The following is a 19,673-nucleotide window of genomic DNA, read 5'->3' as shown; positions in this document are numbered from 1 at the left end:
CATCTGCCCACGGCGTCGTGTGTGAGTAGCAGCAAACATCTATGGGCCAGAGGACCAACGAGGAGCGTTTGGGCGACAAGTGTTGCTCTAGGCAAGAAGCAGACGCCTGGGCATGCCAGGGTTGGGCACCTGGGAGGCAGGGTGATCCTGTGGCCCTCAGGAACTCAAAAACAGAGTGGAGATGAGGAAGAGGAAGCAGCCCTGTAAAATGGAAAGCTCCCTGACTTTGGAGTCCTCAAGACCTGGCCACGAAGCCTGACGTCTCTGCGCGTTAACTACGCGACCTCGGGCGTCTTGGTTAACCTCCACGAGCATCGGTCTTCTTATTCGTAAAATGACCAAAGTAAATAATATCATCCTTGCAAAGCGGTTGTGGAGCGCACAGCTTAGGGCGTCACGGGCAATCGGTTCTGTCCTGCATCAAAGCTCATGTACTTGCCCCTAAGGGATCTCTCGTGGTTTCCATCAGATTCTTAGACCTCATAAATTCAAGGTTGCATTCTCTGTCCTACGATGTGCAAAGCACCGTGCTAGTGCTGTGAAATGAAGGTGCAAGCTACTGCAGAAAGCTGGGCAAAGAGTGCTGAATGGTGCCTGTCACGCTCATTTTCTGCTGATGACAGCCACTTACTATAAGCTTAGCATCTTAAATTTTTTTAATGTTTATTTACCTCCGACAGAGACAGACAAAGACAAAGCATGAGTGGGGGAGGGGCAGAGAGACACAGGGAGACACAGAATCCGAAGCAGGCTCCAGGCTCCGGGCTCCGAGCTGTCAGCACAGAGCCCCACGCGGGGCTTGAACCCACAAGCTGTGAGATCATGACCTGAGATGAAGGCCAACACTCCACCAACTGAGCCACCCAGGCGCCCCTACAAGCTCAGCATCTTCAAACAGCACACACTTGTTCTCACAGTTTCTGGGGTCTGGACTCCAGGCGCAGTTCTCCGTTCAAGGACCCACGAGGCTGAAACCAAGATGCCAGCTGGGTCATGTTCTTCTCTGGGTGTTTACTAGGGAAGAAGCCATTGCCAAGCTCATCAGAGTTGTTGGTGGAACTCAATTCCTTATGGCTATAGAACTAAAGTCCCTGTTTTCCTAGCTATTGACCAGAAGCCACTCTCTAACTACAAGCCACCCTTGGGTCCTCGCCACTTGGCTCCCTCCACAGGCAGTTTCTAACATGCTGTTTGCTTCTTCAAGGCCAGCGGGAGGCTTTCTCTCCCTTCGAATATCTCTTCCCTTCGGAGAAGGCCCAGATCCTCTTTTGAGATGTGGCCGCTCAGGTCAGTCTCACCCAGAATCGTCTCCCTTTTGATTAATTCAGAGCCAACTGATCAGAGACCTTAGTTACATCTGCAGAATCCCTTCCCTTTGCCATGTCACCCAACCCAATCACAGGATGAAATGCCATCAGGCTCCCACATCTCACTCACACTCAGAGGGAGAGAATCATCTGGGGCACGGACACCAGGGGACAGAAACTGGAAGAACATATAAGAATTCTGCCAATGATACGTGCTTAGTCATACCCAGCTCCAAGCGGGGGCTGAGGGCTACAGGGTAAACGACACGTAGTAGACACCTTGTGAATCAGCAACTGATCCACTTGGAAACTCACAAGGTGATTTTTCTTCTTGCTAGATAGTTTACAGAATCACATCACCCTTTTCAGACGCCACACCCCGAAAGAATATTGTCCTGCTGGGAAATGTGTTGCCCTGGGGGAAGCCTCTCTCACCATCTCAGACACTTTGCATTCTGTCTGTCCTGCAGACATCTTTTTAAAAATTTTTTTTTCCAACGTTTATTTATTTTTTGGGGGACAGAGAGAGACAGAGCATGAACGGGGGAGGGGCAGAGAGAGAGGGAGACACAGAATCGGAAACAGGCTCCAGGCTCTGAGCCATCAGCCCAGAGCCCGACGCGGGGCTCGAACTCCCGGACCGCGAGATCGTGACCTGGCTGAAGTCGGACGCTTAACCGACTGCGCCACCCAGGCGCCCCTGTCCTGCAGACATCTTAAGGTAATAAGGGGCATCCAGAGGAATGCAGTTTATGCGGCCTGGGATCTAATTTTAGAAATACTCTCAATCTAAATATGGGGAAACTAAGGCCCGGCTAGGAGGAAAGTCACCTGGCCCCCTGCTCCGGGCCTCTTGCAGTGATGTTCTGATCAAAATTCCCACAGACTGGTCCGCTTTGGCTGTCAAGGGAGGGAAGTATCGGCTAAGTAGGATCCTAGCAGGTTGTGTAAGGAGTAGGTGACAGTTGACAAAATACTAGCCGGTGTCAGGTGGGTTGAGGGATTTTCCAAACAAAGTTTAATTTCCTGCATTATTATTACCGTAAAGAAAAAGAGGTAGGTAAAAATTATTTTCAAATTAATTGAAATCGAATTCATGGCGTTAATTAAGGAATACTTCTTTTGCATGAAACCTTTTATTTTCTCATTTTCAATGAAAAAAACGACTTTGTATTACTATTAATAGGCTTCATGAGATGAAGCACATTTTGAAAGTCAGTAACTTACAAACCTTCCAAGGTCTACTGGGATTAAAAGAGCTACAAAATTATCTTGTTCATTGCCTCCTACCAGATTACTGATAGCTGATGGATCTGCTGGTCTCTGCCGTGCTTGCCCCTCCGAATGATTTTTGGTTTTAATATCTCTTTCAGGCTAGGCTTCCTAATGATACCCAGCACTATTAGTTCTCCCTTAAAGAAGGCTCCCCTGTGCTGACAAAAAGGGGTCTCGGGCTTGAGAAAGACTTGCTGGATCAAAATCCAGACTTCGAAAGTCAAATGGGGAGAGTGGCTGTGGGTGTGTGTTGAGGGAAGACCCCAGGGTCTGACCTGACTCAACCCTTCAGTGAAGGGTGCTTAAAGAGCTGGAATGGTAGGAGCGTGGGCTAGTTTTAGCAAGAAGTGCCTCTGGCTGAGCCTAGCACTGAAAACACACTGGCTTTGGAAGGATCCTCATCAGTGTTGGTGGCAAGGGCGAGAGCCAGAGCCCAAGGAGGGCAAGGAGGGGGGGCAATTCTCACGTACTGCTGTTGGTAATGCAAAATCGAACAGCCACTTGTGAAATCGGTTTGGCAGTTTCTTCTTAAGTTAAATATACATTTATCGTATGAGCCACTCATTCCACTCTTAGGTGCTTTTTCAACAGGAGTGGAAACATATGTCCCCCCGCAAAGACTTGCACGTGACTGCTCACAGCACCTTTATTAATAATGGCCTAAAATGGAAAGGGTGCAAATGCCCATCAAGAGGTGAACGGGTACAGAAACTGAGGTGTGGTTACACGGTGGAACAGTAGTCACCAATAAAAAGAACCAGACTACTAATACACACACAGATAAACCTTAGAAGCCTCTTGCTGACTAAAAGAAGCCAGGTGAAAGAGTACATGTTATATGATTCCATTTAAATAAAGGATCAGGGGCGCCTGGGTGGCGCAGTCGGTTAAGCGTCCGACTTCAGCCAGGTCACGATCTCGCGGTCCGGGAGTTCGAGCCCCGCGTCGGGCTCTGGGCTGATGGCTCGGAGCCTGGAGCCTGTTTCCGATTCTGTGTCTCCCTCTCTCTCTGCCCCTCCCCCGTTCATGCTCTGTCTCTCTCTGTCCCAAAAATAAATAAAAAAACGTTGAAAAAAATTAAAAAAAAAAAAGGATCAGAACAGGCAAAACCTACGTTATATTGAGAGAAATCATATTAATACTTGCCTAAGGCAGGGATTAGGACTCTATCAACTGCAAAGGGGCATAAGGAAGATTTGGGGGGTAATGAGAATATTTGATATCTTAATGGTGGTGATGGCTACACAGATGTATACAATTGTCAAAACTCATCAAACTGGAGTCCTAAAATAAGTACATTCAATTGTATGTAAAAATACTCATTACTGGATGAATATTAAACCAGACAAAGTTCATTTTTTAAAAAATGATCCAGGCCCAGGGTTTCCACTGAAGAAGACTGATCGAGAGAGATCACTCTGTGTGTCTCTAGAGACATCTGAAATTCATGCTATGTTTCTTAAGTCCAACGGAATTCTGTTTAATTGATATAAAAACACTATAGGGACCAAGATGGAGTAGATACACTTCTCCCTACCCCTCCTGCTAAGTATAGCTAAAAACCTGGACGTTATCGAGCAAATACAAGACTCTGGGTGCCTGGGTGGCTCAGCCGGTTGAGCATCTGACTTTGGCTCAAGTCATGATCTCACAGTTTGCAAGTCTGATTCCCGCTTTGGGTGAACACTGCTTCTCTTTCCCTGTTTCTCTGTCTCTCCCTCTCTCTCTCAACCCTCATGGGATTCTCTCCCTCTCTCTCTGCCCCTTGCTCACTCACATCCTCTCTCTCTCTCTAAAAAAGGTCAAAATAAAGCAAGTACAAGACTTTGAAAGTGGACAGAAAAAGGAAGTCTGGGGAGCTACCTCAGAACTCAGGGAATGATGTGACAGTGAGTTCCCTGAGTTTTATGTCTCATGTATCTTGGGTAAAATGCCAAGAAATGAGCCACTCATAAACACCAATGTGTACACACCAAAAGAAGAAAAAGGCCTCCAAAGAAGCCTGCTCTTTCTAGCCAAAGGACCAGGAAAGCATAAGGCTAGCAAGACAGAAAACTTGAAACAATAACCACCCTTCTCAAGCCAAACACCATGGAAACAACCAAGCCCCCCACTCCGCCCCCTGACCTGGTCAACAAAGGTACCCCAAGCAGCAGAACTTGATGTTCTTCATTAGGGGAGTATTATTTCTTCTAACAACAACAACCTAGGAAACAAAAACTGTTAACATTTTCAATGGCACTGACTATGCTTTAAAGTATTCATGGTTAGTGGTGGTTATAATACCACACGCGTGCCTCACTTTTGGAGGAGCTAAGATATCCAAATGGTCCTTATATCACTGTTTTTTGTGACTATTACACCGTCAGATTTCTAATACAGATATTAGATTCCAATCATTCTCAGATTGGAACTTTGACGTACAAAACATAGCCAGGCTTCTCTGACAACCCCAAATTCAAGGGGGGGGGGGAACACTTAGCAAACTGTCAGGGTGATTTTGTAACCAAATTATCTTTGGCACTTCCTAGATGGCCACTTGGTGTTGCCCAAGTATTTACTTCTACTTCCCACTGATTTAACCAATGGCATGGCACATATGAACAAAGAAGGAATTCTAAGAATAATTGGATGTGAGTTACACACTCCACAATTTTGCCAGTGTAACTCAAGAGTACTGTAAGAACTGCCCCATTTATCAGGCCCACAGTATGAGGAAAACTCTGAAGACAAAGAAGGCAACTCATCCTTCTCCTTGAAGGATATTTAGAATTATTCAGACCTAACAAATAAAATGTTATCCTTATAAATGTATGCTCTGGTATTTGTATATTTTCAGGATGGACACAAAAAACTCACAAGCAAGTATCTGTCAGCTAATATAAAAGACCTTATTCCAATGTTAGAAATGCCTTCTCCATTCAGAGTGGGTGGGTATTTTACAGGACATTGTAAACAGTTTGTAAAGCTTTATAACACCAACAGTGTCTCCAACCACCAACATAATCCAGATCCAACGGGAATAGTAAAAATATGAAAACTGTATTTGAAAAGAAACTTGCCATAATATATATTAAAAATGGCCCTGCCCACAGCATGAACAGGAAATCTATTGCTTATAAAAGACTGGCACTCTCCTCATATGAAGTATTAATTTCTAGGACTTTCGGTCCTCCCAACATTTCTGGCAGAATATACATCAGCTAAATGGTGCTGTGTTGAATTTTAACAACACATATGGGATGCAACTTTTCACTCACAGGTAAGAGAGGCTCTACAATCGACCCAGTTGATCATGAAGCAAGAATGTTTTCACATTGGGGTTCATCAGTTTTCACTGGAAGGGGTTTTATATAGCCCCTCTAACACATATGGCTGTCAAATACGAAGTTCTTTTTTTTTTTTTTAATTTTTTTTTTTAACGTTTATTTATTTTTGAGACAGAGAGAGACAGAGCATGAACGGGGGAGGGTCAGAGAGAGAGGGAGACACAGAATCCGAAACAGGCTCCAGGTTCTGAACGGTCAGCACAGAGCCCGACGCGGGGCTCGAACTCACGGACCGCGAGATCATGACCTGAGCTGAAGTCGGACGCTTAGCTGACTGAACCACCCAGGCGCCCCACATACGAAGTTCTTTTATCTTAAACCCCTACGTCCCACAATAAGCAGACGTCAGTCCCCTTCAACATATAAATCTATGCTCTTAATGTCTCTTTTTCTGCCTAGACACAGGCATTAGCGACCTCCTCTCCACTATGTTCCAAATCAGTAGTGGCACCATGAAGTGTCCCAAGGGTGACCTGAAGCTCCAAGACCAACAGACAGACTTGCTACTCTAACCTATGCCTGCCAAGTAACACGTTCCAACCTGTGTTCCTCTGTTGTTCAACAATCTTCCCGAACGCTAAGTCCATCCCATTACAACTGGGAAGGCTGAAGAAAAATTTCCAAGGAGACATTTTTCAACCTACCTGTTGTCAACAAGAAGACAGGTCTAGTGCCCATCGCGAGTATCAGCAGCACACGACAGTGATCACACACCACGATGTTTGCTATTTTGCTGCTTTGCTCCATCTGAACTTTCTGGTTTGGTCAATGAGTCATGACTGGGAGGTAAAGGGGATTCACTTTCAAAGACCAAGACGGACTCTCCCTGATACCTGGCCTTGACCCAGTTTACTGTCACTGGGGTCTTGCATTCAGGAGCTAAAGGACACGATAACATTTTGTTCCTTTAATTATCACACTAATACACAAACTACTTAAATGCTTCTAAATGGTGGGTCAGCTCTCATGCGCCACAAGGCGCTAAGGGAAAAATCCCTGTAAGAAGGGTACCTTTCATATGAGATACGAAGGGTGACAGGCGGTGAAAGTTTAAAAAAACAAAGTTCCTTTAACGTTATGAGTGACACTAGTCTAACTTCACAGACTTTCCTTTTCCAACTCAGTGGGAAGATATAAAGATAACTAGCAACTGATAGATCAGTGTGCCAGGACATTGATGAATCTGTGTTGTCAGAAGACAGCATTTCATCCTATCCTAGGCCACGATAAAAATCAGCCCAAACACTTGTAGAGTATAATGCCACCTTGTTTCTGGATGACAGGTACAGTTAGAAAGGAAACAACAGCTTACATGAAAAATTAATACTTACAACATGTTGCAGAAGCTGAACCCTGAAAAGAATGTATTCTGAATTTTCTCAACTGGACACTAACAAATAGTGAACACTACATATTTAAGAGTAGACTTGCAAAATAAATCTGAAGGACCAAATGTAAGAAATTTTATGAAGAATCAAATTTTAAAATAAAGCATTGCTAAAGGAGGCGACAAAGAGAAGCACCTGGGTGGCTCAGTCGATTGAGTGTCCGTCTCTCGATTTTGGCTCAGGTCACGGATCTCATGGTTTGTGAGACTGAGCCCCACAACGGGCTGCATGCAACAGCATGGAGCCTGCTTGAGATTCTCTCTCTCCCTCTCTCTTTGCCATTCCCCCACCCACTCGCTCTCAAAATAAATAAACTTAAAAAAAAAAAAAGGCAATATGGGGCTCCTGGGTGGCTCAGTCAGTTAAGCATCAGACTTCTGCTCAGGTCATGATCTTAGCATCCATGAGTTTGAGCTCCTCATCGGGCTCTGTGCTGACAGCTGGAGGCTGGAGCCTGCTTCGGATTCTGTGTCTCCCTCTCTCTCTGCCCCTCCCCTGCTCATGCTCTGTCTCTCTCTCTCAAAAATAAATAAACAGTAAAAAAAGGGGGGAGGGGCAACAAAGAGAATTGTAGAATAAGAAAATAAGAAGTTGTACATTGCATTTGTTTAAAATTGTTGTTTTACTTTTCTTTTTTAAATGACTTTAATTACACAAAATAGATTAATCATAATTCTTGATTCACAGGACACATTTGTTCATAGTTCATCCTGGACTGTGCTTGGGCCTCTACGTAAATATGTTGGAGTGTATTTGAATAATACAATGATCACCTGAGACCTCAACACACAACACAAGAATTGGAACTCTGACCCTAAAATCTACTGAAAACTACTCTTCCCTTATCCTTCTCCCCACTTTATACCATCCAGCTCAGGGGCAACCACCATCCCAAATTTACGTTTATGACTCCCTTGCTTTAAAAAAATAATGTTTTATGGGGCACCTCAGTGGCTCAGTCAGTTGGGCATCCCACTCCTAACTTCAGCTCAAGTCATGATCTCATGGTTTGTGACTTCAAGCCCCACATCAGACTCTGCACTGATGGCACAGAGCCTGTTTGGGATTCTCTCTCTCCTCTCTCTCTGCCACTCCCCTGCTGGGGCTCTCTCTCCCTCTCTCTCAAAACAAATAAACTTTAAAAAAAGTTAAAAATAATAAAAATAAAATAAATGTTTTATCACATATATATGATTGCCTAAATTATAGATTGTTTTTGAGTGTATAACTTATTTATCCATTCTCCTGTTAATTTACCCATTCTCCTATCATTGAACATCTGGATTTAATTTTTTTTTTTTTTTTTAGGTAGACTTCATGTCCAGTGTGGAGCTCAATGCAGGACTTAAACTCACGATTCTGAGATCGACACCTGAGCTGAGATCAAGGGTCAGACACTTAACTAATTGGGTCACGTAGGTGCCCCCAACATTTGGATTTATTTCTGGGTTTTTTTGCTATTATGAATGGCACTGAGCTTTTTTATTTTTATTATTATGATGATGATTTTTAATATCTTCTGATGCACATGGGCAAGAATTTCTCTGTGGCTTATAGTAATTACTCTGCCATAAGATAAGAGAATGCTCAACTTCATGAGATAATCCAAATTGTTTTCCAAAGCAGTGGTTCTTATTCAAACTCTCACTCAATAATAAATAGGTGACCTCTTGGTCCACAATCTCTCCAAATTTGGTATTGTCAAACTTTTTTTTTAAATTTTTTTTAACGTTCACTGATTTTTTGAGAGACAGAGAGAGACAAAGCATGAGCAGGGGAAGGGCATAGAGAGGGAGATGCAGAATCTGAAGCAGGCTCCAGGCCCTGAGCTCTCAGCACAGAACCCAAACAGGACTTGAACCCACGAACCATGAGATCATGACCTGAGCCGAAGTCGGACGCTTAACTGACTGAGCCACCCAGGCACCCTAGTGTTGTCAAACTTCTTAATAGTTGCCGATTGAATAGAATAGAATGTCTCATTCATTTTCCTGATTACCGAGGTTGAGCGAAAGTTTGTGAGTTTGTTGGCCATGTTTCCTCTTCTGTGAAATCCCTATAAATGTATTTTGCCAGTTTTCTACTGGACTGTCATTTGTTATTAATTCACAGGAGCTCCTTATACTGTGTTGATATGATATTAACACTTTGTAGGTTTCATGTATTGCAAATGCTTCTTCCAATTTGTAGTCTGTCTTTTGCTTTTTGATGAAAGTTCTTAATTTTGCTACAGTCAAGAATTTCATTCTCCTTTTATGGTTACATATCTTTCTGCATCTCGTTCTCCTACATCTTCCACTAAATATTTTAAAGTTTTGCTTCTGACATTTAAGTCCTTGATCCATCTGGAATTAATTTTTATAGCTAGAGATAGGAATATAATTTCATTTTTTCCCTGTATCAACAACCATTTTTTTCTAGTCCTATCTATTGAAAAGTCCCTCCTTTCCTTACTGACCTGCCATGCCACCTATGTTACATATCAAAGATTAAATATGCGGAGGTCTGTTTGGAGACTATTCGGTTTCATGAACCAGTTTCATTGGTCAGTTTGCTTATCTTTGTGGCAACGCCACACTATCTTAAGTGTCGAAGCTTCACACAAGTCCTGAGATTTGGCAGGATAAATCCCTCTTTCTTCTATAATGGTGTCTTAGATGTTCTTGGCTCTTCTCACTTTTTTTCTATTTTAAGATCTGATCGCAAGTCTGCTTTTTTCTCTTGGTACTGTTTAGAACGACCGTGCTTAGCCCTGGGAATGATGCTAGTGAACAATAATAATCTAAGGAATATAAAAATAAAACGTTCCCTCTTCTCTATTGCGGAAAAGCAGAAAATCTCCTGAATCATATAGTTAGTTCTGATAAATCGGTACATTGAAAGCATTCACAGTGATATTAATTAATCTTGATCGAATTTCTGCTTAACTTGGAATCTCAACATACATAGACTTAAAAGATTATTGCTCTAGGGGCTCCTGGGTGGCTCAGTCGGTTAAGCATCCGACTTCAACTCAGGTCACGATCTCGCGGTCTGTGAGTTCAAGCCCCGCGTTGGGCTCTGGGCTGATGGCTCAGAGCCTGGAGCCTGCTTCCGATTCTGTGTCTCCCTCTCTCTCTGACCCTCCCCCGTTCATGCTCTGTCTCTCTCTGTCTCAAAAATAAATAAAAGTTAAAAAAAAAGATTATTGCTCTATTCTATGAAATGTAACCTATAACCCCTACAATTCTGCCATTCTAGCTGGCTGTCTTACTTAATAATCCGTTGCTTTGTTTAATAACATGCAAATTGGCATCAATATCAGTGAGGTTTCTTAGTTACTCTAGAGGAAGCTTCACCTTCAATTACCAAGGTGACTTATGCATGAGTAACAAATCTTCCAGCTCCTTTTTTTTTCGTTCCATCATAGCATTCACAGAAAATAATATTCCTATAGCAGATGGGGATAAATGGACCACAGTGCTTGTGACCTGAGGTGAGTGGCTCAGGGTCTCGGGTGTTCCAGGCCTCACTGAGCCTTCCTGATAGCTGAGAGCATCGGTCATCTCCACACACCTATAACATATGGTGCCCCAGAACATAAATCAGAATGCTCTGCTTTATTCAAATGAAGAGTTGACTCTGTCTCATTTTAATTAAATCAACAAATAAGCACTTATGTATACTTAAAATCTGGTTCCGTTTATGTCCCTTTACAAAGCCAGTTGCTTCAACTGAACCACAAGCAAATGCAGAGAAAACATAAGTTAAGCACATATGCTTTCTGTGAGATACTATTCCAAAATCTAATTTAAACCTAATTAGGAATGCCAATAAAAACTTCAAACACTGAACTCATTAATTTCTACATTATTTTACTTTAATGTAGTTATTTCTTTTTATGAATTTACTGTTTTTAAAAATGCTCATCTTAAAAAATATATAGCAGACTAATATAGCAAAAGACAAAGAACATGGTAAAGAACCATTCTCAACCCCACAACCTAGAAATAACCATCATTAATATAGGAAAATACCATACCATCCACCTCTCTGGGAACACATGCAGATAAATAGGAAGATAAAAAGATAAATGATGGTAGGATGGATAGACGAAAATAACTCTGAATAAATGAGATCACTATAATTCTAATTCTGATGCAAAATTTTACATTTGCCTTTAATTTGAATTTTGAAGCTCTGTTGTTTGGTACACACAATTCATATCTCTATGTCTTCTTGGTGGATTTTTAAAAACAATTCTATAATGTGAGTTTATATCCCTTTTAATTTTTTCTCTTAAGTCTGTTTACCTGTTATCTTTATCTGTTATCAATTTTAATATTAGCATATATATCTTTTTTTTACCCTTTAACTTTCAACCTACCTATACTGTTGTGTTTGAAGTGAATTTCTAGTACACAGCATGTACATATTTTCTTTTTTTATTTTAAATTTATTCTGCTAATCTTTGTCCTTTACTTAGTGTTTTTAGACCATTTATCCTTAAAGTAAGTCTTGAAATGTTGGAGCTTAAGTCTGCTATTATTTATTTTCTCTTTGTTTCCTCTGTTTCTCTTTTCTTGCTTTCCCATGGGATGCTTTAATCATCTTCTTAGGATTCCCTCTTGTTTAATTTATACTGTTTTTGAGTATATTGCTTTGTATAGCTTTCTTAGTGGTTGCTGTAGGTATTACAATATACATATGTAAGTTATCACAGCCAATTGGTATTAATGTTTAACTACTTCAAGTGAAGTATTGAAAACTTACTTCCATCTAAACCTTTTTACCCTCTCTTATTTTAAAATAGAATTGTTTCAAGTATTTCTTCTACATATTTTGAACACACTACAAATACTGTTGTAATTTTGGCTTCAACCATTGAATAGGATTTCAGAAACTCAGGAGGACAGTTCATTATTTTTACCCATTTCACTGTCCTTTTCTTTCTGAAGTTGCAAACCCTCTGTTATCACTGTCCTTCTATTTGCAGAGTTTTCTTTGACTATTTTTTAAGGGTAGTCTGCTAGTGACGAAGTCTCTTAGTTTTCTTTCATCTAAGGATGTTTTTATTTTCCCTTCCTTCACAAAGGGTAGTTTCTCTGGACACAATTCAGTTTCCTATTCTCTTCTATCAGCACTTGAAAAATCTGCCACTTCCTGCTGACCTCCATGGTTTCAGATGAGTAATTTCTGTTATTTGAGTTGGAGCTTAAGTCTTCTATTTCAAATCTCCAACATTTTTCTCTGATTGCTTTTATATTTTTTCCTTGCCATTACTTTTCAAAAGTTTGATTATGACATGTCTTGGCACAGATTTCTTTGGTTTGGGATTCGTTTAGTTTCATAAATCTGTATGTTTGTGTATTTCACCAAATTTGGGAGGAAATTTGCAGTCATTATCTCTTCAAGTGTTTTTTCAGCTCCCTATTCTTTCTTCTCTCATTCTGGAACTCCAATGATACAAATACAACTTTTGTTGTTCCACAGGACCATAAGGCCCTATTCATTTTTTTTCTAATCTATTTTCTGTTGTTCACGTTGAGTAATTTTTATTCACTGCTCTTAAGTGAATCACTGCTTTTATCTTTTGTCATTTCCACTGTACTGTTGAGCTCATCCAACCCAGTTTTTTATTTTAGTTGTTGTATTTTCTTGAATTTAACAGAAAAGTAGATAACTGAAATAAAAGTGAAATCAATGCTGACCTTTAAAGAAATTATTTTTTTCACTCCCTGACAAGATAAGCTATTTCCTCAGTCCCCTTCTCTTCAATATGGGGCATATTAGCAGGACTATCCAAATGATCACTCATTTGGGAGGTAACTCTTGTTTTTTGTCCTACCAGACATATTAAAGTGATCACATATTTCACAGAGGAAAATAATTTTCCTGTAACATATTTAAAATTTTTTAAATAAAATGGCATGGAAATTTTTATTTTTATTTTTTTTCATTTTGAGACAAGAGCAAATATTCTTGGATGTCGTTGTGGTTTTGTGGTCCTAGACTCTGCACCTGCACTGCCCAGTAGCTCTGGACTTATTTTGTTCCTGAGAATGGTCTTGACACCTGGCAGAGCCTTGCCAAAATTTCTTTCTCTTTCATTAGCTAGCATCTCCTTCTAAAGGCTATAGCCTGACATTACATTATGTTTTGTTACTCCAGGGCAACTCTGCTCATGCCCTTTGGGTAGTTTATATCATTCGGTACTGAGGGAGGTAGATCTTGTGATCCAACTGCATTCAATCGTCTTTACCCAAAAGTCTAACATTTTCTTAAAAAGTAGAAACTTCCATTTTTGGTCCTTTCTCAGTGATATGTGTCCAAAGCAAGACACTGTTAATTTTTGATACTTCAGAATGTGTCCATCATTCCTTTATTGTCATTTATTCAGGTAACATTTACCCCTAGATTATTAATTAAATGTAATTAAGTCCTAATTAAATTAAATTAATCCTAAAATTTGGCCTAATATCATTTCAGTTACTTTCATTTTAAATGGCTCAAAATTGCTTCCATCCTGTCAACCAAGGTTGCCCAAATCCAAAACATTATTCCTTCTGTTCATCTATTAAGGACGGATATATTTCAGTCTACTTTTTACTGAAATTTGTTCCTATATTCAGATCAGTGCATATTGCCTCTTTTCCATCTTGCATGACAAAGACATCCAAAGCTCAGGTCACCGTATTTATTTTCTTTTCCCGATACTGCTTGCTAAGATTTTTGCTGTTTCCTTCATCACTGTGCTTCCAACTACTTTTTTAATTTGTAATTTGGCATATTTTAAAAGTTTACCCTGTTGTTTTATCATGACAACCCTATAGTTACCAATTTATTTTTTCCCTCTTTCCTGAAAACTCTGGTGTTTGATGCTCTTAATAATATTAGCATAAAAAGCCAGTTGGTTGCTTCTACATTGATATTGCAAAAATCATAAAGTGATGAAGTTAACAGGTGTTTTTTTTTTAAATGTGCATAATAGGAAAGTGTTTTGTTGTGGTGGTTTGTTTGTTTTGGACTTTCACAGACTAGATTTAAAGGTTTATGGAAGATGAGACAAATTGTCTGGTGAAAGCTGTATCCTGTGACCACAGGCTGACCTCAGGTAATGGGCAGTGGATCTGATAAAGACATCTTCCTACTTGGGGTGTTTGCATCTTTAAAACAGAAGCCTGGAGAGGGGCTCAGTCAGTTAAGTGTCTGACTCTTGATTTTGGCTCAGGTCATCTCACGGTTCGTGAGTTTGTCATGCATCGGGCTCTGTGCTGATAGTGTGGAGCCTGCTTGGGATTCTCTCTCTCTCACTCTCTCTGCCCCTCCCCTGCTCTCTCTCAAAAAAAAAAAATTATAGATCTAACTATATATATGTACGTATATACATATGTATGCATATACATACATATATATACATACATATATACATACATACGTGTGTGTGTGTATATATATATATATATATATATATATATATATATACACTTTTTTTTTTTTTAACAGGAGACTGGAGAGGCAGCTATAAAAGGTTTGTTTTAGATGTCTGGGGAGGGAAGAGAATACCTCTATATTCCTCCTCCTCCATTTACATTTTGTTGAACCACTGTCATCTAGGGGGAAAATATGAAAAATAAAAGATCATTATACTGTCTATAATAGGACATGTCACACTGAATGTAATGATTTGTTGATTGTTCATTCCAGGGAAAGAACTGTGAGTTCCTCTAGACAAAGGCCCAGTGTCACTGATATTTCTATCCCAAGGCCTAGAACAGTGCTTGCCCCATGGTTCATTTCAATAAATGTTTGCTTAATAATACCTGGAATATTTAAAACATTTTTCTATGGCTTTGTATCTGGAGGTCAAAATCTTGATTTTCCAGTGCTTGTACATAAAAGGTGTCTGTAGCAATGAAATTTTCATTTCTGAAGAGGAGGACCAAATCTTCGAGGTTATTGTTGCACTGATTATAAGGACAGGTAACTGTCTATTCTTAGATCCGTAAATGTCTGTTTCCTTGGACGTACTAACACCAGTGCCCATTCCTGGGTGTGCCTTCTTACCTCCACCACTGGGGGACAGCACAGATAGTGAAATCAACTCTATCAGTTTACACAGTGACAGGATCCCTCCACACCAGTTTATAGTACAAAATAAGCCCTTGAAAACATTAGTAAATAGCAAATGGTTGCAAGATGCAATCATTTTAGGTTTTAGGATTAATTTTCCCAAATCTGTAGAAAACCCAATATATTACCTTAGGCTGTAATCCTATGGCAGAGTCTCATCTGTTAAGTGAGGGGTTAGTCCTTCCAGCTCTAGGATTGATGGTTTCCATGGTTGATCTTCTCTCTGCCGTGCATCCCACTTTGGGTTTTTAAGTTGGGGAGGTAAATAGTAGATGGCCAGGTTCACCTTTAGGTCATGAGTGGCTCCTTTCCACAGGGGCCAAAGTCTGGGCACCACGGTCTCTCCTTGGGAGTCTGGTAGTAAAAACGGATGCAGAGCAAAGAAGTTTCCAGAGGCCAGCTTTCTGCAGTAGGGTGCCCTATACAGGGCAGGCTGTGCACAAAGTCGTGTTTGTTGGTCTCGTCAAAAAGCTCCTTCCAGGAGTTGGGCACTATGTACCCTGTAGGAAGCCAGTCGTAAGGCTCTGGCTCTAGACAAGGCACCCAGGCAACAGACAGTGGTCCCTGGCCTGACTATGGCTTTGGATGGCCTGTGGCCCTATTTTCTGAATCTTAAATCTGGACAACAGTCTGACCAGAGGAATGTGTTTCTGAATCTCATGTCAAAAACCTGAAGTGGGGACTGTCCGGGAAATTCTGGCATATGCGATCCTCAGCTCAGTGGTCAACTGTATGAAGGGGCTATTTACACTTCATCTTGTTCATTGTAATCTTTGACGTCAAAATTACGAACAGCTTTCTGCTTCCTTTCCTTCTGCATTTTCCATAAGCAACTCCCTCCATCCTGCCTCCCAATAGGCTATGGTCGATTTGGGAAATTCTAGCCGTGGAAGTGAGGGTTCATAATTGAGACATCCGAATAGAGGGAAGACCAAAGGGACCACCCCTCAAAGGAAAAAAACAACAACAAAAACCTCTTTGATAGGAATTTAGGTTCTAATATAAATGTGTTGGACAATACTTTTTACCTTCAGACAAGTTTTTAAACAATTGTTGGTGAGGGACCTCAGTGAGATTGGGCTGGTAGTGTGGTTGGTTGTACTTGGAAGGGGCTGGTCCCTTTTTTTTCTTAGATTTGTCTCCTTATTCTGTTGAGAATCCCTAACAGCAGAGCCTGAGGCAAGGATGTGAGTGTGGGGACTTATTTGGGAAGTGATTCCAGGAACCAAGAATGAGAGAGCAGGGTGAATGAGGCAGGGAAGAAAGAAAAGCCAAGATAAAGGTGCATTGTTGAGGTGGCTGCTGTAAGCAGTGGGCTCATTTCTACCAGGATCGCAAAAGTAGCGCCGGGAAAGCTGTCCAGATTTGTCTGCCTGAAGAAACAGGAGGCTTAAGCCCTTGCCCACCTGCTCCTGTCCTGTATTAGTCGAGGCTTCCTCCAAGACCCTTAACTCAGCGATGTGTCTGGTTTGCATTTGTACAAGGCAAACTCCTACAGTGTTGGAGATGGCCATGGGGCAGAAAGTTGAGCTCGAGCTTGAAGTAGGATGCGGGCAGCACAAGGAAAGTTATGTTTCCGTGGAACTGTCCAGGGCAGCTGAGACTGAAATGAGAAGTGGCGGAGAGGGCAGGGCACCGCGTTGGGTTGAGCAGTTGACTTAGGTAACAAGGCCCCTGCCTGGACCCATGCTTTAGAAGGTGCCTCTTTGGTCTTCCCCTGACTGCACTCCTTCCTACCTGGAGCTTGTACCCTCTGTTCTAGACCATTAGGTAATTAGGATCCTGTCTAAATGGCCCTGGGCCTTCAGGGCCTCTTCCCTGGGACCATCTTCAAAAGACAGACTGCTTGTCCAAAGGATGCCCAAGGTACCGCTGTCTGAAGAGAGTGAGGATGTGTGGATGGAGCTTGAATGGGGCTTAGGGAGTCCACACAAGGGGATGCAAGGCCCCCTATGTGGGGAACAGGGCTGGGGTAAAATGAAAGAGGATTGGCCCAGCGCTGGGGGCTAGCTTTCCCTCAGTCGCCACTGCCCTGTAGAGAACACCAAGGAGTCTGAAAATTATGAATTCAGCCTTGGCCTCATAGGTCATTACCGTGGCATATTTGCTATGTTAGAGAATAGAGTGTGTTTCATTTAACAATTTGTTTTCTTGATTTCTAACTCATAATTATCTAGACATAAGGCAAATGTGGGTTGGAAGTCAAGTTCCATCACGTTCCAATTTTTGTGGCCTTGAACTAAGAAAAAGGAACCTTGGAAAATAGGCTTTATATGCTTGGATGATTTCATAGAATTCCCAAGTTCATTAGCTTCTGTAATGACTCATGGTTGTTACTAAAATAAACTTTATATTATCTTTACAAAACTGGGGATCTTATTTAGGTCAGCAACTAGAAGGCACTAGACTCAACATTTCTGTGAACTAAGGATATGAATGACTAAAAGCAGGGGAATTATTACCTGAGGGCTGACTCTCAGAATATTACATATGAAATTTTTCCTGTTGACTCAGTGCTGGCTATAGGTGGGGCAGGAGAGCACTGGGACTGATGCATATCTGGAACAGTAAGGAATGTGGGAAGCAAACTGGAGAGAAACGGGCTCTATTTTAGGCAAAGGTGAATCTTACAAGATGAAATTTTAGAAGAAAAAAAAAGGTGGATTGTGTGGTTGAAGTGGGGACGGCAGAAACTGAGTGGCAAAGAGAAAGAACCAACTGAGAAATGTGAAAATGCGTATCAGAATTCGGATCCGTATCTTACACCATATACAAAAATAAACTCAGAATAGATAAAATGTGAATGTAAGACCTGAAAGTGTAAAACTCCCAGAAGAAAACATAAGGGAAAATCTTCATGACGTTGATCTTGGCAATAATTTTTTTGGATATGTCAACTCCAAAGCAGAGGCAACAAAAGCAACCATAGACAAACAGGAACTACCAAACTGAAAAGTTTCTGCACGGCAAGGAAAACAGTAACTGAGTGAAAAGCCCACCTACAGAATGGGATAAAATATTTGCAAACCACGTGTCAGAGAAGGGGTTAATTTCCAAAATAGTAAAGGGACTCATACAGCTCAATAGCAAAAAAAACCTCCAAACAACGCGATTTTATTTTTATTATTATTTTTTTAATGTTTATTTATTTTTGAGAGAGAGAGAGAGAGAGACAGCCCGAGTCGGGTAGGGGCAGAGAGAGAAGGAAACACAGAATCCGAAGCAGGCTCCAGGCTCTGAGCTGTCAGCACAGAGCCCAATGCGGGGCTCAAATTCCTGAACCATGAGCTCATGACTTGAGCCGAAGTCAGACACTTAACCGACGGAGCCACCCAGGTGCCCCCAAAGAACCCAATTTTAAATGGGCTAAAGACTTGAATCGACATTTCTCCAAAAAAGACACACAAATGGCCAACAGGTGTATGAAAAGATGCTCAATTTCACTAATCATCAATACAACTCAAAATCACAATGAGATACGATCTCACACCTACGAAGAAGGGATTATAAGAAAAAAGAAGAAAAGATAGCAAGTGTCATTGGGAATGTTGAGAAATTGAAACATTTGTATACTGTTGGTGGGAACACAAAATGGTGAAGCTGCTATGGAAAAGAGTATAAAGTTTCCTTTAAAAATTAAAAATAAAACTACCATATGACATAGCAATCCCACTCCTGGGAACTTACCCAAAGAATTAAAATCAGGATCTTAAAGAGATATTAGCACTCCCGTGTTCCTATTCCCAATAGCCCAGATGTGGAAACAACCTAAATACTCAACACAAATAAATGGATAAAGAAAATGTTGCATATCCATACAATGAAGTATTATTCTGCCTTTAAAAAGAAGGAAATCTTGAAAAAAAATATGTGACAGCATGGATGAACCTTGAAGACGTTATGCTAAGTGAAATAAACCAGTCACAAAAGGACAAATATTGCATGATTCCACTTACATGAAGTACCTGTATTTAAATCAGTCAAACTCACAGAAGCAGAGAGTAGAATGGTGATTTCCAGGGGCTAGAGGGGAAAACGAGGAGTTGTTAATCAATAGGCATCAAGTTTTTTATGCATGGTGAACAAATTCTAGGGGTCTGCTGTACAACATTGTGCCTACAGATAGCAATACTGTAAAATACACTTAAAAATCTGTTAGGAGGGTAGGGGCACCTGGGTGGCTGTTGGTTAGGTGTCTGACTCTTGATTTAGGCTTCGGTCATGATCTCACAGCTCATGAGATCAAGCCCTGCATTGGGCTC

The sequence above is a fragment of the Felis catus genome, chromosome B1 (assembly GCF_018350175.1).
Source record: "Felis catus isolate Fca126 chromosome B1, F.catus_Fca126_mat1.0, whole genome shotgun sequence".
NCBI lineage: Eukaryota > Metazoa > Chordata > Mammalia > Carnivora > Felidae > Felis > Felis catus.
Note: the sequence above shows the minus strand (reverse complement) of the source record.